The sequence below is a fragment of the Triticum aestivum genome, chromosome 3D, assembly GCF_018294505.1.
Source record: "Triticum aestivum cultivar Chinese Spring chromosome 3D, IWGSC CS RefSeq v2.1, whole genome shotgun sequence".
In the NCBI taxonomy this organism is placed as follows: domain Eukaryota; kingdom Viridiplantae; phylum Streptophyta; class Magnoliopsida; order Poales; family Poaceae; genus Triticum; species Triticum aestivum.
In genome coordinates this window covers 570,981,594-571,003,277 of record NC_057802.1, presented here as the reverse complement: position 1 = coordinate 571,003,277, position 21,684 = coordinate 570,981,594, and positions in this window count along the sequence as shown.

Sequence of the window (21,684 nt, the reverse complement as noted above, 5' to 3'; positions counted from 1 at the left end):
TTCACTTATATTATTTTGAGATTCTTTAGAAAAGCATGGTAATTTGCTTTGGTTATGAATTTAGTCCTTATATGATAGGCATCCAAGATGGGTATAATAAAAACTTCCATATAGAGTGCATTGAATACTATGAGAAGTTTGATACTTGATGATTGTTTTGAGATATGAAGATGGTAATATTAGAGTCGTGCTAGTTGAGTAATTATGGAATTGAGAAATACTTATGTTGAGTTTTGCAAGTCCCGTAGTATGCACGTATGGTAACCGTTGTGTGACAAATCTGAAGCATGAGATGTTCTTTGATTGCTTTCCTTATGAGTGGCGGTTGGGGACGAGCGATGGTCTTTTCCTACCAATCTATCCCCCTAGGAGCATGCGCCTAGTGCTTGGTTTCGATGACTTGAGATTTTTGCAATAAGTATGTGAGTTCTTTGTAACTAATGTTGAGTCCATGGATTATACGCACTCTCACCTTTTCCATCATTGCTAGCCTCTTCGGTACCGTGCATTGCCCTTTCTCACCTCGAGAGTTGGTGCAAACTTCACCGGTGCATCCAAACCCCGTGATATGATACGCTCTATCACACATAAACCTCCTTATATCTTCCTCAAAACAGCCACCACACCTACCTCTTATGGCATTTCCATAGCCATTCCCAGATATATTGCCATGCAACTTTCCACTGTTCCGTTTATTATGACACGCTTCATCATTGTCATATTGCCTTGCATGATCATGTAGTTGACATCGTGTTTGTGGCAAAGCCACCATGCAATAATTTTTCATACACATGTCACTCTTGATTCATTGCCCATCCCGGTACACCGCCGGAGGCACTCATATAGAGTCATATTTTGTTCTAGTATCGAGTTGTAATTCTTGAGTTGTAAGTAAATAAAAGTGTGGTGATCTTCATTATTGGAGCATTGTCCCATGTGAGGAAAGGATGATGGAGACTATGATTCCCCCACAAGTCGGGATGAGACTCCGGACGAAGAAAAAAAGAAAAAAAAAGAAAGGCCAAAAAAAGAGAAGGCCCAAAAAACAAAAAACAAAAAATGAGAGAAAAAGAGAGGGGGGACAATGCTACTATCATTTTACCACACTTTTGCTTCAAAGTAGCACCATGATCTTCATGATAGAGAGTCTCCTATGTTGTCACTTTCATATATTAGTGGGAATTTTCATTATAGAACTTGGCTTGTATATTCCAACAATGGGCTTCCTCAAAATGCCCTAGGTCTTCGTGAGCAAGCAAGTTGGATGCACACCCACTTAGTTTCTTTTGTTGAGATTTCATACATTTATAGCTTTAGTGCATCTGTTGCATGGCAATCCCTACTCCTCGCATTGGCATCAATTGATGGGCATCTCCATAGCCAGTTGATTAGCCGCGTCAATGTGAGACTTTCTCCTTTTTTGTCTTCTCCACACAACCTCCATCATTATATTCTATTCCACCAATAGTGCAATGTCCATGGCTCACGCTCATGTATTGCGTGAAAGTTGAAAAAAGTTTGAGAATACTAAAGTATGAAACAATTGCTTGGCTTGTCATCGGGGTTGTGCATGATGAGAGCATTTTGTGTGACGAAGATGGAGCATGGGCAAACTATATGATTTTGTAGGGATGAGCTTTCTTTGGCTATGTTATTTTGAGAAGACATAATTGCTTAGTTAGTATGCTTGAAGTATTATTATTTTTATGTCAATATTAAAACTTTTGTCTTGAATCTTTCGGATCTGAACATTCATGCCACAATAAAGAAAATTACATTGAAAATAATGTTAGGTAGCATTCCACATCAAAAATTCTATTTTTATCATTTACGTACTCGAGGACGAGCAGGAATTAAGCTTGGGAATGCTGATACGTCTCCAACGTGTCTATAATTTTTGATTGTTCCATGCTATTATATTATCAATCGCGGATGTTTTATATGCATTTATATGCTATTTTATAAGATTTTTGGGACTAACCTATTAACCTAGAACCCAGTGCCAGTTTCTGTTTTTTCCTTGTTTTTGAGTATCACAGAAAAGGAAAACCAAACGGAGTCCAATTGACCTGAAATTTCACGGAGATTATTTTTGGACCAGAAGAACCCCACGGAGCATCAGAGACGGGCCAGAAGAGTCCCGAGGCACCCACGAGGGTGGGCGGTGCGCCCTACCCCCTGGGCGCGCCCCCCTACCTCGTGGCCGCCTCGAAGACCCCCTTGACTTGTTCCCAACGCCAAAACCTCTTATATATACAGAAACCCCCAGAACATAACCTAGATCGGAAGTTCCGCCGCCACAAGCCTCTGTAGCCACCAAAAACCAATCGGGACACTGTTCCGGCACACTGCCGGAGGGGGGGATCCCTCACCGGTGGCCATCTTCAACATCCTGGCGCTCTACATGATGAGGAGGGAGTAGTTCACCCTCGGGGATGAGGGTATGTACCAGTAGCTATGTGTTTGATCTCTCTCTCTCTCTCGTGTTCTTGATTTGGCACGATCTTTATGTATCGCGAGCTTTGCTATTATAGTTGGATCTTATGATGTTTCTCCCCCTCTACTCTCTTGTAATGGATTGAGTTTTCCCTTTGATCTTATCGGATTGAGTCTTTAAGGATTTGAGAACACTTGATGTATGTCTTGCATGTGCTTATCTGTGGTGACAATGGGATATTCACGTGATCTACTTGATGTATGTTTTGGTGATCAACTTGCGGGTTTCGTAACATTGTGAACTTATGCATAGGGGTTGGCACACGTTTTCGTCTTGACTCTCCAGTAGAAACTTTGGGGCACACTTTGAAGTTCTTTGTGTTGGTTGAATAGATGAATCTGAGATTGTGTGATGCATATCGTATAATCATACCCATGGATACTTGAGGTGACATTGGAGTTTCTAGGTGACATTAGGGTTTTGGTTGATTTGTGTCTTAAGGTGTTATTCTAGTACGAACTCTACGATAGATCGAACGGAAAGAATAGCTTCGTGTTATTTTACTACGAACTCTTGAATAGATCGATCCGAAAGAATAACTTTGAGGTGGTTTCGTACCCTACAATAATCTCCTCGTTAGTTCTCCGCTATTAGTGACTTTGGAGTGACTCTTTGTTGCATGTTGATGGATAGTTATATGATCCAATTATGTTATTATTGTTGAGAGAACTTGCACTAGTGAAAGTATGAACCCTAGGCCTTATTTCCTAGCATTGCAATACCGTTTACGCTCAGTTTTATCAATAGTTACCTTGTTGTTTTTATATTTTCAGATTATAAATACTCATATCTATCATCCATATTGCACTTGTATCACTATCTCTTCGCCGAACTAGTGCACCTATACAATTTACCATTGTATTGGGTGTGTTGGGGACACAAGAGACTCTTTGTTATTTGGTTGCAGGGTTGTTTGAGAGACCATCTTCATCCTACGCCTCCCACCGATTGATAAACCTTAGGTCATCCACTTGAGGGAAATTTGCTACTATCCTACAAACCTCTGCACTTGGAGGCCCAACAACGTCTACAAGAAGAAGGTTGTGTAGTAAACATCATGGTGCCAGCAACGGGACGGTGCGGGCGATCGACGGTGGTCGTTAGGACGGGGACAGGAAGGCACTAAGTAAACCTCACCTACATATGCAAACTAAGTGTTAATTTGAGCTCAAATTACATATAAATCAAATAAACTACCACATATAATTACTCCCAAACTAAAACCCACAAATCACTATACTTATGGAACATTGCAAGAGGTAATCTAGCAATGAGAGATGAAAGGACAAAGTTGCTAACCTTTGTGATCACTTGGATGGATGGGGGCCTTCAAATCTTGACAAATTTTGGCAAAATTGAAGGATGAGCTCGAGCAAGGGGGAAGAACAGTGGAGAGTAAGGAATGAAAGGGGAAAACAGAGCGAAATGGTCTCGGGCTCGACGAAGGGTTTATATAGAGGCATCTTTAGTCCCGGTTGGTTATACAAACCGGGACTAAAGGTGCATCTCTAGTCCCAGTTCGTGGCACGAACCGGGACTAAAGGGGTAGGTGGGGCCCTAGCCTGACACCACCTTTTTAATCCCGGTTCGTGGCATGAACCGGTACTAGAGGTTCAACACGAACCGGGACTAATGAGTGCCGCCCGACTAGCCACTGGAACCGGCACTAATGGACATATTAGGGCCGGTCCGTAATTGAACCGGGACTAATGAGGTGAACATTAGGTTGTTTTTCTACTAGTGTAGGGTTCACACAAAGGTGAGTTATCTCTAAGGTAATCATGGTGTAGACGAACTCTAAGTCTTGGAGTACACGCCAAGTCTCTAGGTCTGCCCCCCTCTTGGTGTCATGTGCCTGATGAACGTGGCCCACTTGTAAATCATCATAGGGGTCCTCGGCCCGGCCCTCCTTGCCGGGAGATGACCCGATGAGTATCCCTTAGTCCAAGACACTATCAATAGCTCTGTGGGAAATGTTGCATGTACACAGGTCGGTTATCTCCTTCAATATTTCACATCCCATCTGTGTCACCTCAGATGGCAACTCGACCGATGGAGCTCGGCTGCAAGAATACGTTGATGCGGGGATCAAGGCGCACGTCCCTCTTGATGGGGCGTGATCTTGGTCGGTCCCATACCCCATGTATGCACATCATGGTGACCACCAGTTCAAGGATGCCACGTGGCCAGGTGGGCCCGTGGATAAGACTGGTCTGCGTTGTCAGAACTATAGCGGATAATTATCACATCGGGAGTGCAGAAGTACTTCGGGCCCATGGGCCTGCTGTGCGGGAGACATTTTGACGTGCATCTCAGCTCAAATTCATTCAACATTTGTCAGAGACCGATGTGGTGTTGGTAACCTCAGAGGTAGTTCAACGTCAAGACTTAACTAAAAAGGGATGCTTTCGTTGAACCAGTTGCAAAACCGACGACTGAAGATGATGTGCAGCTCGGATGAGCATAGGTGTGTCTAGTCTTGAAGACCGGTTCAGGGGCCTCTCACCATGTCGACTCCTGCCGGCCTGGTGGCCCGGGCTGAGGACCCCTTGTCGGTTCCAACATGGGCCACATCAAGAGGCCCATGGCGCATAATTAGAATGTTTCAGAAGACTTCATGTATACTCTAAGACGCTGGATTTGTGGAGGATTCTATCTCCTCATACGTAGCGTATTAGGTTCCACATACCCTAGGACCCCCGGTACATATATAAACAATGGCCTAGCTTGTAGACGACACATTACAATCTCTTAGTAGATACTTGTACTCTGTACTTACTCCAACACAATAAACACAAGCAAGACGTAGGGTGTTATCTCCTCGGAGAGCCTGAATCTGGGAAATGTCTATGTGTCTCTATTACTCTCGTTTCAAGGCATCTATCTTAGGACCCCCTAAATCCAGATATGCCAGTTTTGGTTTCATCACCCTACCCCTACGACCTTCGAGATACTGCACAACATCTTGAAATTGACGAAGTCTCTACATCCTTATAACAACATCTTCAGTTTGAACCACCCATTTATTCTTTCTTTTATCAATGACATGTATTGCTCCCATCCATTTTCTAGAATATCAAAAGATATTACAAGACTTTCTCGGTCGTCAGCAATGCCACTTTCAGCTCGAAACAACTTCTTCATGAGCAAGTGCTACTGCATGCAATGCCCACACGGATGTCGCTGCCCCACCATCTTGTGCTATGTGGGAAAGTGGTGGATGGTTGCATGCATGTGGGGAACGGTATTTTCCCTCTAATAACCCCCCCCCCCCCCCCAAATTCAACCATTGGGCCCAGTATTTTCTCTCTAATATAAACATGCCCTGAATTCAACCGCGAGGCCCGATAGTTTTGGTCCAGATTAGAAAAGGAATAAATGCCAAAGAAGAAAAGGTACTCCTGTCGAAAATCGACCGTTGGCGCGCGCGAGATAGCCTCGCCCCATGGTTTTATTAGAGAGAGAATATCGGGCCCAGCATGGGGAGAAATGCTACGAAGGAAAGATGAACGGTCACGTACAATTTTTTTGTTCAGATTAGAAAAAGTATAAATGCCAAAGAAGGAAAGGAGCTCCTATCGAAAATCGACCGTTGGCGCGCGCGAGATAGCCTCACCCCTTTCAGCTTCCTTGTATTCTCCTAAGCTAAACATATCATTGTTCCATACACAAACCAACAAACTTAAGATGACAAGCCCCAAGATGCCGCTGATCAATTCTATCTCATCAGAACATGAGGTTTCTTTTTTTCCGTTTGAGAACTGAGAATATGAGTAATTAAAAGGACTTTTTTGTTTGTTATTTGGAGTACAAAAGGATGCGAGTGATGTGTTTCTGGGCCCAGTGCGTTTCAGAGCCCAGACCAGACATTTTCCATTTCCATTTCCATTTCCGAAATTTGTTTCCTCTCTGAAACCCTACCCCGAAACACACGCCTACCTTCCCTCCCCTCCGCCGCCACCACACCACCACAACTCAACCCAGCCGGCGACCATGGCGAAGGAGGCCGCCGCAGCAGCAACCATGGCGGAGGCCCCGGCGGCAGCAGCGACGACCCTCCTCCCCGGCCTCCCAGATGAGATCCTGGTATGGGAGATCCTCGTCCGCCTCGACCCCAAATCCATCCTCCGCAGCCGCGCCGTCCGCCGCGACTGGCGCTGCGCCACCACCAACCGCCGATTCCTCCTGGCCCACCATGCCCGCGAGCGTGCCCTCCCCATCGTCTCCAGCGACGGTGACCGTAACATCCTCACCTTCGACCATCCGTGATAGCTTGCATTGGCACCCAGTGTGTTATACCCCTGTGGATGGGGAGAGTGCATTTTTTCAGCTTGAAAGCAAACTAGTAATTGTGTTCGACACAATAGCTGAGTCGTTTCGGCAGATCCGTGCTCCCCTTGCTCCTCCCACCAACTACTCATGCATCTTTGAGATGGATGACATGCTTGGTATCTATAGCTGTGACAAGGCCAAGAAAATTGTTGATATATGGGTGCTGCACAACTATGAAAGTGAGGTTTGGGACTTAAAGTACCAGGTTGATTTGACAATAGCAGAAATCTGGGGGAAGTTTGAAGGCCTTAATGGTGATACCTATTGGCATGTGACCGTTGTTTCAGGTGATGGTGACGTGCTCTTGCTGGTCAGGTTTGGTCAATCGCAGAACTGGCTGTTTTATGTTGACATTGATGGAAAACTGGTTGCTAGCTTCCAAGACTTATATGTTGGTGAAGGTTGGTTCAAACAAACTCTTGTTCGGCATGATTTCTTCACGACACTAGGAGGCCATGCTGTGGATGCTTCACCTTTCGTCTGACGGATGTTGGGTGAGATTCTTAATATCCTGATGAGCTGCAATGTCTAGGAATTCGATCAAGTATGAGCCTGCTGATGTCTTCCTTTTGTGTTGTTGTATAAGATGTTATGATCAGAAGTGACTGTTATGTGGTTGCATGAAATGCTTGTTTCGATACCCTTTTGGGATGAAGTCACAACTGTTTATGTTGATGTTAAAATTACCATGACATTTGGATCTGCTTTTGAAGTATTTTCCAACTATTTTGTCGCATGTCTCGATTTTCTAGTGGTCTTCTCAGTACTCAATTTTTTGCTATCTATATATTCCTCATATATATCCCTATCTCTTGAACTGAAGAATTGATTTTACCACTTTATCCACTGGCCTTCTTAATAGTCAGTTTTTTAGTTGTTTCCTGTTTCGACCCTTTGTTGTAGCTGGCAACAAAAAGAGGCATATTCTCCTCCTTCCTGATTTGCAGGTTGCACCAGACTTCTGGAAGACCTTGGAGCACTACTGGTTAAATTAAATGCTTTCGTATTGCATCATAATAGTCAAGTTTTCAATGAAGTGTTCTGTTATAATTATGTTTTCTTCGAAACGGTCAGGTAGGTGAAAATTTTGTTGAACGGACAGGAAAGAGCCGACATATGCGCGTCCTTAGTGAGAATCTGAGACATTCGCTCGACACAGGAGTCGAACTCTGGTTGCCAGGCGCACACTGTGACCCTAGCCATTGGGCTACTGCCCCGTTTCGAAAATAATTATGTTTTCTTCATACATCTGGTGCATCTGGTTAGTGTTCTGTATAATTAGGATTTTCATTAGCAAAACTGTTCCTGTTTTGACTGTGGTCCTTTGTTTTGTTAATTTCCTATACCTTGACTTGTTCCGAGCAAGCAAGAAACAGGTTGACTCTAGGTGAGATCACCTATGGCGGAAGTGGAACTACTGTTTGTTGTCTTAATTAGGGCAATAATATCAATAACCTAATGCTTTATCAATTTCACTGCTTGATTCTTCCTTTTGTCTGTCTATCAACTTGTTCCTCGTTTGTATTGCCAGCCTCTTAGCAATGCAGTCTGCTGCTTATTTTGTGCATTAGAAAGTGTTGGATCACTTTTTCTCTTTCTGAATTCTGAATCTGCAGTTGAATCTTTGACACTGTGCCTTGTTCTTCCATGTTGGCTTTGTTCATTTTGCAATGTCTTGTTCTAGGCGAGAAACGGGTTTTGGATTTTTCTTAGTTGTGATCCATGGAACTGATGTATGCTGCAGTGGGGCTTAGAACAAGATGCAAGCATAATGTTGCGTCTATTTTTGTAATTCTTGCTTTGCGCTACTGCAGAAACACAGTTTGTAGCACAATTTCGGTTAATGACTTCAGCTGTGCTGTGTAGATTCTGATGTTAACATATTTCTGCAGGGCAGGTGTGGTACTTTACGGTCACTATAACCTGTCCAGAGTATCTTATGAGTGGATTGGATCTTTCCAGGCAGGTGTATGAGTGGACTGGATCATATCCCTATCTCTTTGACTGAAGAATTGATTTTACCACTTAATCTAATGGCCTTCCTAATAGTCAGTTTTAGCGAGTTTCCTGTTCCGACCCATTGTTGCAGCTGGCAATGAAAAGAGGCAAATTTTCCTCCTTCCTGACCTGCAACTTGCACTTGACTTATAAAAGACCTTGGAGCACTACTAGTTAAATTAAATGCTTCCATGTTGCATCATAATAGTCAACTTCTCAATAAAAGTGTTTTACTTATAGTTTTGTTTTCTTCATGCATCTATTGCATCTTGTTAGGTAGGTCACCACTATAGCAAGAATTGGACATAATTATATATGTCTCCTTCCAGGAGTTGTAGTGATATTTCTTTTTAGATTTTTTTTGGGTGAGGAGTTAGTGTGGAATTCTTCTAGAAAAGACTGGGACTGCACTGGACACCGACTAGAGAAACTAGAGATCTTTGATTTCATGAAGTGGGACAACAACTTTCCTTGTCGCCGGCCGTGCTTTCAGGATCATCCTGCTTCTCTACAGCTATACCACCAATGTCCCAGATTCTCAACTGACCTTGCAACAAATGTTATAAAGGCGCTGACAAATCGTGTTTCTACTTTGTGGACAGTGAGCTTTCGATAAGTAAAATTGTTCCTGTTTTCAATCTGGCCTTTTGTTTTCTTGATTTTCCTTGTATTACCTACTTCTTAGTAATCCACTCTGCTGGTGCCTCGTTGTTCCCTGTTGGCTTTGTTCATATTGCAATGTCTTGTTGTAGGCACGGAACGGGTTTTGGATTAGCTTGCTGGTGATCCAGGGAAATGGTGTATGCTGCAGCCGGTCTTAGAACATGATATGAGTGTAATGTTGCATCTATTTTTGTAATACTCCAGGGTGAGGTGTTGTACTTTACGGCCACTATATCCTGTTCAGAGTATACGTATGAGTGGACTGGATCATACTATGAAACAATAGTGGTTTAGAACTGAACCCAATCTCGACAGCCCAAACCATCCTCGTAGTACTGCAACGGTAAGTATTAGGTGAAAGTAACATAGACCAGTGGGTGTAGCTTCTTTTTATCTTATTGTTGCAGCGGTTTAGCCATATCTTGGGAGTTCCCCTTGCTGCTAATACGTAAACACTGCTACCGGAAATCATCGGACAACCCTTAGCTACTATTTAACCCTTCAAGTAATATTGTAGAGATATTCTTCCACCTTGCCTTTTTCTCCCGCTCTCGAAAGTCTAGACATCATGAACTACCAAAACTGGTGCAAATATTCTCCGATCGACCCGAATTCGAAGGTGGCGACATGTTGTTTACTGCATAAATAAAAATACACATTTCTCGTCAAATTAAAGGCGAAAAATAAGGAAAATAAAAAAATTTCAAGAACTATTGCAAACTGTCATTAAAGGTGTAGCTTGTTTTTGTAAAGCGAAAGTGAAACCATTAAAACATATCATTGGCTTATTTGCGAAGTAAACTGAGATGTTAGAATCACAACGGCACCAACCATACTTCAGTAAGGTAAGTACAATATAGTAATGACAAAGATTTCTGATAATACTAAGTCCATCAAGATTTAGGGTTTAAGAGGATTACCTATGTATTTGTTATATGTTTTCTGAATTTACGAAATAAAGCTCGGCTAAGCCTAGCCCAAACCCATTCATGTTGTTTACTGAGAGATCAACACAATTGTTCATGTTCCTGGGATAGGATCCTGTCCGGCGAGAGAGAAGTTCACATTTTGTTTATAAACTTATGTCCTCATTTAATTTACAACTCTCAAGTCCAAAATATGTTGGGCCAGAACATCAAATTATCAAAATCATTTGGTTTACCCTGAGAGGACTAGAAGGTGGTTTTGTGTGACATGGCATCCCAAGTAACGTTGGTGGCATTCGCATGCCGCTATATCCCAAGGCATCCCCTTCCAAGGCCGCACTCGCAGGTCTCGGTAACGTTGGTCTGGATCTTCACTTGGGAGTACCGTTGCTAGGTCGAGAAAGCTTTCACGCAAGGCCGTAAAGCAGGCAATGTTCAAGACGCCGTTCAGGGTGAGGTGATGCAATTTAAGCCCGTAAAACTGCAGGAGTTCTCGGAAGAAAGGGTGTATTAGACATCTAAGGCCATGGAGAAGGAAGGGCATGAAGCAAACTCGCTCGTCCTCGCACGGCGTTGGGATATCAAGCTTGCATAAGCTGTCGTCCCAAATTGGCTCCAGCCAAGATGCAACCAAGATGAAAGCCAGTTCAAGGGCTACTAACAATATTACAGTCTAGGGGTGCCACATCATACTGGAAGACAACCTAAGTAGGTAGGCTGGAGGCCCCCTACATCAGTTTGTGTCTGGGCTATTGTGCTGACCCATGGCCCCAACAGAGAGAAGGACCAAGAAGGCTTGGAGTATATGACAAGGAAAACAACGTCTAGGAGAACTCCTCCGTAACCCTAAGTGTCGTGGTTTTGTCACGGCAGATGTCCTAGGGAAAGGACTTAGTCGTGGAGCCATCGCTACGGGTTAACTTAAAGGGGTTAAAGCGGACAAGGGACGCAAGAGAGTTTTATACTAGTTCGGCCCCTTACGATGAAGGTAAAAGCCTACATCTAGTTGTGATGGAATTGCTGGGGTTTCGATGACCAGGGAGCGAATACGCTTTGCCTGAGTCTCGAGTTGTTGTCTGTTGTCCTTAAACCGCCGCCGGGTCGTCCCCTTATATACATGGGTTGGCGCCCGTCGGTTTATAGAATCTTGAGGCCGGCTCATAATCGTGTCCGGCTCGGTCTCTGCTACTTCTATCTTACAACACAAGTTTACATATCAATGCCGGTTTATGTCTACAGGCCTTAAACCGGGTTTGGGCCCTGGGCCTTCATAAAGCGTCACCGTCTGTCTTCATGGACTTCAGATACATATGAACTACTTATGGGATTAACCCGGCCTCTCCTGGCCGGTTTACGCCCAGCGGTAATATCCCCAACATTAGGCCCCAGATTGATTTGACCTTCATTAATGAGCCTCCGACAATCGAGGCGACAGCTCCGCCTCATATCCAAAATTTAGGCTCCTCAATTTTCGCGCCTGGCGCTTATCTTTCTACCCTTATAAATAGGGCCAGGGGGTATTTCCATTTTCCCCCTCGTGCCTCTTCGCGTCGTCGTCTTCCTCGCGCCGACCGACTCTCCAGCTCTGCCGCCGCCGTCGTCCTTCGCCTCTGCTTCGACAAAGGCCGCTGCATCAACCTGATCGTATCAGAGTAAAGCGGTGATCCTCCGCTGCTTCCTCCTGTACCAGTAAGTCCCTCTTCTTCTCGCCCTAGATCCGCCATTAGGGTTCGGTGTTCTTCATAGCTTGAAGCTGTTCTTCCTTCGGTAGCACCAATGGCCGGTTAGATCTAACTATTTTCAGCGCCTTTTGTAGTTTAGACTCCTTTTTTCTTGTTAAGGCACCTGCTTGACATCCAACTCATCTGAACTCACTGAACTTTTGGAGCGCTTGATATTAGACCAGAGTATATTTTGATTATCCAACGCACGGCAGATCTGAAATTCTCATGCCAAACTGTGAAACTTGTTTTCCCCTTCACTTATACATCCTTAATACCAGATTGGGCGGTTTAACTTCACAGAAAAAATGATGACCCGGTAGATACCATTAGTCCCCTGTTGAACCGCCAATGCATTACACCGTTTCCATTGTCAGGCTCCGGTTTACGAATAACCGAATCCGGTTTATCAATATGCTTGTATCCTTATACCGTTGTATAGTTGTCCATTGTAAATCTTAAACCGGCAATAATCGTGTTTTAGATTTCCATTGTCATGGCGAAGCAAGTCTATGAATGCAATTGGGCTCCCTCTCGAGTAACTGGAGAGCAGTTAAACAATCTTGTTAAAACGGGCGTTTAGCCAAAAAAGATGTCATCCACTGAAGGGTCCCTAGCCCGGAAAGTCCTCCAACACCCAAGGACGGAGAGGTAGTCGTGTTTGCTGATCATCTCGGACGAGGTTTTAGCCCTCCCGATTCAAAAAAATTTTGAGATGTACTAGCCAATTTTCAGCTGCGCCCTCAAGACACCGGTCCCAATTTCGTGACCAACATCTGCCACTTCCAAGTCTTCTGTGAGGTTTATCTGCAAGAGGAACCTACAGTCGAACTGTTTAGGGATTTCTTTCACTTAAACCGTCGCACAGAGTTCTCGGATGGACCCAATACGGAACTGGGCGGAATGGCGGTTCAGAAAAGGAAAGAAGTCACCTTCCCTCATCCCAAACTCCATAGTCACCCCAAAGAGTGGAACCAGACTTGGTTTTATTTCATGGATACATCTTCACCTGATGAAAACCCCCTGCCGGGTTACCGCCCTGAACGCCTGAGCAACACACATCCTTTTCCTCAGAGGTTGACTGCAAGCAAAAGGGCCAACTATGCTCCTCAATTATCAAAGCTTAGAGCCTTCATGGCAAACGGTTTGACAGGAGTTGATCTTGCTCGCTGTTGGATAAGCTGGAGTATTCTGCCCTTAAGCCGACGCTCCGGTTTGATGTGTGAGTATACGGGGAGTTTGAAGGATGCTCAGCGGCACATTGACATTCAGCTTACAGATGCAGAAGTCACTGAGGCTGTAAAAAAGATACTGAACAAACCAGAGGGTGTCTGTGCCCAAACCGGACTACTCCCTTTCTGCACCTTCAACAAACCACCAGCTGTAAGAATCATATAATCTTTTTATCTGAAGTTGCTTCTGTCCAAATATTCTGTGAAAGTGTGATTATTTTCTGACAGGGTGATGATCTATTCTGGAACAAGAAACCATCACAAGACAAACCGGCGAAGCCGCAAGACAAACCGGCCAAGCCAGTTCATCAAAAAACCAAGGTTGTTAAAAAACCTGCCAAGAAAAGGACCACTGCATCCTCCGATCTACCAGTTGATGACGATGTGGGTAATCCGGAACCAGAGGTAGGACTTGACTCTCTTGGTTCATTTTTCGTACACCTCATTGACAATGATTATTATCAGGACGACGCTGAAGGCAGTCATGCTGATGATGTAGAGGTAATCATTCTTTCCTCTGATTCAGATCCTCTGCCGACATAAAAAATCCGTCGAGCAAACCGGAAAGTAAAATTTTCTCACCCCCTTGCTTACTTGGACCCAAACTTTTTTTGAAGACACAGCAGCACGAGGCTCGCTGCACAACCCGGCACAGCGGCCAGGTAGTTACCTCCGCCGGTTTACCGAACAGTCCGGTTCGGAAACGCCGATCAGAGGTCTCTTATCCCATTTGTCGGGGATATACCCCGCGGTGTAAACCGGCCGGAAGTATAACCCGGCCGGACTTGGCGGTTTACTTGAGACCCGGCTGAGAATTGACGATTCACTGGCGACCCGTTTGGACCTGGCGGTTTACGATTCATTGGTAATCCGGCAGGCGGGTTAGAGGAGCGACAAGACCCGGTGGCCCAACGGGCGGTTCATGAAGGCCGATTCATACTATGGTGGGCCGGTTTACAAGGAAAGGCGTGAGGAATATTTGTCTTACAAGGAGTTAAGACCTGGACTTGTATCCGGTTTGTATTAGAGATAGACTAGTCCTAATCCTAATAGGACTCCACATGTAACGCGCCCCTTCAACATATATAAGGAGGGGCAGGGCTCCCCAAAGAGGGACATGCAAGGAGATACAATCTCTAGGGCTAGACACAAAGAGTCGGCTTACCGGCGACTCCCTCATGATCATAATGAGACCTAGCCACAAACAGCATGTAGGGTTATTACCGGATGATGTTTCCCGGGGCCCGAAGCTATCTAAATCCTCGTCTTGTGTGTTGTGTCTCTCGTCCCGATCAACCCCTCTCAAGCTACCACATAGATGCGCTGGCCTCACGACTAAGTCCTCACACTAGGACATCTGACGTGACAATTCCACGACACCATTGATACTTCATGCCCCAAAGCAGGTTGTTTCCACCAGCCTCTTAACCCGTCTGATTCAAATTATCAGGGTACTTCTCACTCATCTTCTGGCGAGTCGCCGGCCACAAAACTTCCACCCCTCAAAACGGTTCTTGGGTGAGCTATACACTTGTTGTTATCCTCGATGTTGCTATTCTGATATACTGTACTGATCCTCATGTTTATTTTTCTCAGCGCCAAGCCCAGACCCAGCAAGAAAGCTCGGTTGAATAAACCGGCTGATGAAGACGTGGCTGTTGAACCGGAGAAAACTCCAAATCCTGAAGATACCAACATTGATGCCATACTGAATGACCCACCGCCTCAAGATCATGACTTCGTTGCTGAGCAGGCAGAAGTTGACACTACAAGCCATGCTGACCAGCCAACCAGCCCTGTCCGAACTGACAATAAACCGGCAACTCGAGCTAAAAATACTGACAAACCGCCAACCCCAGTAACGGCTGCTGATGACAAAGATGATGACATTATGATTACTGGCACTGGCCATACCGCTCCGGGCAATCCTGTTGCTTTGTCAAAACATACTGCCAAAGATGAGCTCTCTGCAATTGGCAAAGGCAAATGGAACGCCGATTTGTCAAATTATGCCCATCTGAATGCTCAAGACCTTCACTCTGGCTTCCAGAACCGTCTGTACACCAGCCGTGACTATGAAGCCAGTTTGGTAAATATGATGAAGGAGCGATATGAGGTAACTTCATAAGTTTTTCTCTCTTATATTTAATTGTAGCTTATCAACTCCAGTAGCCCCCAAGTGACGGTTTAAGATATCAATTTAAACCGGGACTTAGTAACAATTTCATGTTTGCAACCATGCATCTTAACTTCACTGATGTAGCCCCCAAGGGCCGGTTTAACTTTATAAAGATGAACCGGGACTTTGTAGAAGAATTCCCATATCAGCATTTTATGAGCAAATACACATTAGCCCCCAAGTGCCAAGCTTAATACTTGCATTGTGCTTGGGACTTGTAAAAATATCTGATAAAGAGCAAATATGCATTAGCCCCTAAGTACTAAGGGCATAACTTGTTATGTGCTTGGTACTTCAAATATGTACTGTCAACTCATTATATATCTGTCTCTTTATAGGCTGAACTGAGCAAGAAGGAAAACCAAACCGCTGATCTACAAGAGAACCTCAAGTCCCAACAAGCTGAAACCTCCAAAGCAAAGGAAGCATTGACCATCGCTCTAGGTGCTATGGAAAAAATGAAAGAGGGCTTCAACAAAGAGCGGGCGGATTGGGAGACTGAAAAATCCGCTTTGATAAAAGGGCTGAAAACGCAGAAGCCGCTCTTAAACCGGTGGTTGACGAACTGACCGGCGTAAAGCGGCAGATTCATGCCATGACTGCTGCTGTGTTTGGTAAACTTTTTTCCTTAATACTTTCAACATATCTTTCCCATGTGTTGTCGGTTTACTGATGTGTACAATGGTACATGAACTCGCATTAGCCATCTGGGCTCTGACGTACAGAAGAAATTGAAAGCGGCCTATACTCTGATAGAGCAGCTATATACCGGCGCGCAGCGGATCATCTGCACCGCTTCACACAATAAACCTCCTCCAACATTGATCAAGGACACCTTAGAAAGGCTATCCATGCTGCCTGCCCGGGTTGAAGAACTAAAGAAAGCTGCGGCAAGGGCCGGAGCTCTGACCGCTCTAACCCGGGCAAAGGCGTGGGTGCCTGATCTTGATCCGGTGGACGTGGCTAAAGGCTTCCCAAGCTTAAAAGAAGACGGATCAGAATTTGGCCAGGAGGATCTTCGCGCCATAAACCGGGAAGTATGTCCACTGGCTTGTCAATTGGCTGAAGAAGCTGATCTCTCATACTATGAGGCAAGTTATGATGACAAGAACAGACGGGTTGCTGCACCAATTCCGGAAGCGCAAAATCTGATCCCTCCAATCCGTAAGCACACTTATGCCCCTGATATTGAACCGTCCACCCTTATAAGCGACGAAGCTGTGTTCCAAGCTTTAACTGGGATCGACTGGGCAACTGTTGACTTCCAGCCGCTGGGTAGAGACGAAGAAGATGAATCGGTGCAAGATGATCCGCAGCCGTCAGGTCAAGCTGATAAGCAATCATAATCCGGGGGCCGGTTTAGTCTTCCACGTGTTGCAATGCTTATTGAGAAACAATTATCCCTTTGGGCACTGAAACGCCTTGTAATGGGCTCATCAAAACACTTAGTCTGTTATGCCTTCGTGCATATTTATCTGCAACTAATGCGTGCTAATCTGCCATGCTTAAGATATGATGTTCATAATCCATAGCTATTTATTCAAGTTGTTCCTGCAGATAAGAAGCTTAAAGCGCCCTGGCGGTTTACCACCGGGCGGGTCATGATACCCAAATATATATATGACCAAGGTTTATAACCAAGGTTGTAAAAGATAACCAAATATGGAAATATATAATACCTGTGACCTTTAGGCATAGTGTTGGCTGACCAACTGTGTAATGAGGGTAATAACCCTAATCCGGAGTAGAAGTAACTCCTGTTATATGATGCCGATTTATCAGAAAACCGTTCCGGGCTGTGATAAACACCGGTTTACTCCATACTGGTGACTTTGAGTCAGAACCAGACCGGGCTGATAGTCTCCGGATTATAATTTGATCGTGTACTGACAACTTGTAGTTGACAGCCTAACCGGGTTGATAAACACCGGTTTTAAAAACATCACAAATCTTATGAAACAAAGAAAACTTAGCCAAAGGCAACTAAAAACCGTTGTAGTCGAGGCTTTTCACGGGCTGCTAGGCCCCAAATTCGAGGCTTTTCATGGGCTGCCAGGCCACTGAGTTAAACCATTTTTGCAAAGCCTTTTAAGATGGTCCTCAATCCTTAACCAATCATCGTTTTAACTTGACAAGTTCAGGGTCTTCATTTTAGAGTAACTTGTCAAAGTTCGAAGGGTCATACCAGGTTTACCTGGGCGGAGTGACTTACTTAAATAGGCAGGTTAACCCGGGGTTTTAGGTGTATACACCAGGCTTCCAAGCCATGGCTTGATAGCCTGTTACAAGTGTAGATTCTGAGTTCATTTCGACAGCAAAGAATCCCCAAGCAACATTGTGAGCTGTGCTCAGTGGGTGCCTATGTTTGAGCTGTTGTTTTACAACACTCTCTTTGGCCCCCGGATTGATGTGGCTTTGAGCCGATCAAGAGGTGTAGCTATGGTTCGGATACGACCAAGCCCCCAAGTGATGTTGTGGCATTGCGCCCATCAAGATGTGTAGCTATGGTTTGGATACGACCAAGCCCCCAAGTGATGCTGTGGCATTGCGCCGATCAAGAGGTGTAGCTATGGTTCGGATATGACCAAGACCCCAAGTGATCTAATATAAAGCTTTGAAAAGCTAAATAAAGGGGTAAACCGGACGCCGCTTTGTAAGCTCCATGTAACCACACATGATGTAAGAAAAACAACAGATACCCCGCTTTAGCTGAGGTTCCGGTTTATTATATTGTTCATAATATATACAATGTCATAATATGTACATAAGCAAAGCATGTAGCTCAAGTATAGTAGGGCCGAAGATGAGCAATATTCCACGGCCGGTTGGTCTCCTCCTCCGATTTACGTGAGTCTTTGCGCTCTCGAACATCGATTAGGTAGTATGACCCGTTGTGCAGATTCTTGCTGACCACAAAGGGTCCTTCCCAAGGGGGGGATAGCTTGTGGTTCTAACCCGACGGCTATGATAACGACGCAGATCTTGCTGATAAATCGCCGAACAGGCTGCCGCCATATCACGCTCCTCATCTAACAGGTCAAGAGCTTCCTGCCGTGCCTTCTTGTTGTCAGCTTCAACATATGCGGCTACACGAGGTGAGTCATGACGGATGTCACTAGGAAGAACCGCTTCCGCTCCATAAACCATGAAGAACGGTGTGTATCATGTCGATCTTTTGGGTGTGGTATTGATGCTCCATAACACAGAAGGTAACTCCTCAACCCAACAACCCGGCGTCCGTTGCAAAGGAACCATAAGCCGGGGTTTGATGCCTCTCAAGATCTCTTGATTGGCCCTCTCCGCTTGACCATTGGACTGGGGGTGAGCCACTGATGACACGTCAAGCCGGATGTGCTCACGTTGACAGAACTCCTTCATGGCACCCTTTGACAGATTGGTACCATTGTCTGTTATAATGCTGTGTGGAAAGCCAAACCGGAAGATCACCTTTTTGATGAATTGAACCGCCGTAGCTGCATCACACTTACTAACTGGCTCTGCCTCCACCCACTTTGTGAACTTATCAACCGCCACCAAAAGGTGGGTCTTCTTGTCCTTGGACCTCTTGAAAGGCCCAACCATATCCAGCCCCCAAGTTGCAAACGGCCAGGTGATTGGAATCATCCTCAATTCTTGAGTCGGTACATGAGCGCGCCTTGAGAATTTCTGACAGCCATCACATCTTTTGACCAAATCCTCGGCATCAGCATGAGCTGTCAACCAATAGAAACCGTGACGAAACGCCTTGGCCACCAAAGATTTTGAACTAGCGTGGTGACCACAATCTCCTTCGTGGATCTCATGCAAAATTTCACGGCCTTCCTCAGGAGACACACAGCGTTGAAACGCCCCTGTCACACTACAATGATGTAACTCTCCATTGATAATAGTCATGGACTTGGACCGCCGGATTATCTGCTTGGCCAAAGTTTCATCCTCTGGTAACTCGCCCCGGTTCATATACGCCAGATATGGAACCGTCCAATCCGTAATAACATGAAGAGTCGCCACCAATTGAGCCTCTGGATCAGGAACAGCCAAATCCTCTTCACCAGGGAGCTTGACGGACGGATTATGCAAAACATCCAGGAAGACATTAGGTGGAACCGGTTTACGTTGGGAACCCAGGCGGCTTAAAGCGTCCGCCACTTCATTCTTCTGCCGGTCCACATGATCCACCTGATAACCTTTAAAGTGACCTGCAACAATATCCACCTCACGACGATATGCTGCCATTAGTGGGCCCTTGGAATCCAAGTGCCGGACACTTGTTGAGCCACCAGATCTGAGTCACCGAAGCACTTAACTCGGCTTAGGTTCATCTCCTTAGCCATCTGAAGACCATGGAGTAAAGCCTCATATTCAGCTGCATTGTTAGTGCAAGTGAACATTAAACGGAGAACATAACAAAACTTATCACCTCGTGAGGAAGTTAATACGACTCCAGCCCCCGAGCCCTCCAATTGCGTGGACCCATCAAAATGAATAGTCCAATAAGTATGATCCGACTTCTCCTCTGGCGCTTGTAATTCTGTCCAATCATTGATGAAATCCACAAGTGCCTGAGATTTGATCGCCGTTCGTGGTATGTATTTCAACCCATGAGTCCCGAGCTCTATAGCCCACTTAGCAATCCGGCCAGTTGCTTCCCTGTTCTGGATTATATCTCCCAACGGAGCAGAGCTGACCACCATGATGGGATGACCTTGGAAATACTGCTTAAGCTTCCTGCTTGCCATAAAAACCCCATACACCAATTTTTGCCAATGCGGGTACCTCTGCGTGGACTCAATAAGTACCTCACTGATATAGTAAACCGGCCGTTGAACCGGATATTCCTTTCCGGCCTCCTTGTGCTCCACCACAATAGCCACACTAACAGCCTGGGCGTTAGCTGCCACATATAGCAACAATGGCTCTTTGTCAACCGGAGCAGCGAGAACCGGCGGATTAGCCAGCTGCCACTTTAAGTCCTCAAATGCTTCATTAGCGGTGTCACTCCAGACGAAGTTATCCGTTTTCTTCAGCATCTGATACAAAGGGATGGCCTTCTCGCCAAGGCGACTGACAAACCGGCTCAACGCGGCAATCCGGCCTGCCATGCGTTGAACATCATTGATACACTTCGGTTTAGCCAAGGAGGTTATGGCTTTGATCTTTTCCGGATTAGCTTCAATGCCCCTGTTATACACCAAAAAGCCCAAGATCTTGCCTGCAGGTACACCAAAGACACACTTGGCCGGATTAAGCATCATTTTATAAACCCGCTAGTTATCAAAGGTTTCCTTCAAGTCATCAATCAATGTCTCCTTCTTCTTTGATTTTACCACAATATCATCCACATAGGCATGAACATTGCGCCCGATCTGTTTATGAAGACAATTCTGCACACATCGTTGATAAGTCGTCTGGGCACTCTTGAGCCCAAAGGGCATGGACACATAGCAGAAGGCTCCAAAGGGAGTTACGAAGGCTGTCTTCTCCTGATCCTTAACTGCCATTTTGATCTGATGATAACCAGAATATGCATCCAAAAAGCTCAAACGCTCGCAACCCACCGTAGCATCAATAATTTGATCAATACGAGGGAGGGCAAAAGGATATGTTGGACAAGCTTTGTTAAGGTCTGTGTAGTCCACACACATACGCCAAGTGCCGTTCTTTTTAAGGACTAGCATCGGATTAGCCAACCACTCAGGATGGAATACTTCAACGATAAATCCAGCCGCCAAGAGCCTGGCTACTTCTTCTCCAATAGCTTTGTGTCTTTCTTCATTGAACCGGCGGAGAAACTGCTTGACCGGTTTATATTTTGGATCAACATTGAGAGTGTGCTCAGCGAGTTCTCTCGGTACACCTGGCATGTCAAAAGGCTTCCATGCAAAGATGTCCCGATTCTCACGGATGAACTCGATGAGCGCGCTTTCCTATTTCGGATCCAAGTTAGCGCTGATGCTAAACTGCTTGGGCCAGGCACGAAGTCAACAAGCTTAGTCTCATCAGCCGATTTAAACTTCAGGGCCGGATCATGCTCTGTAGTTGGTTTCTTCAACGAAGTCATATCCGCCGGATCAACATTGTCCTTATAAAACTTCAACTCTTCCGTTGCACAAACCAACTCGGCATAAGCCGCATC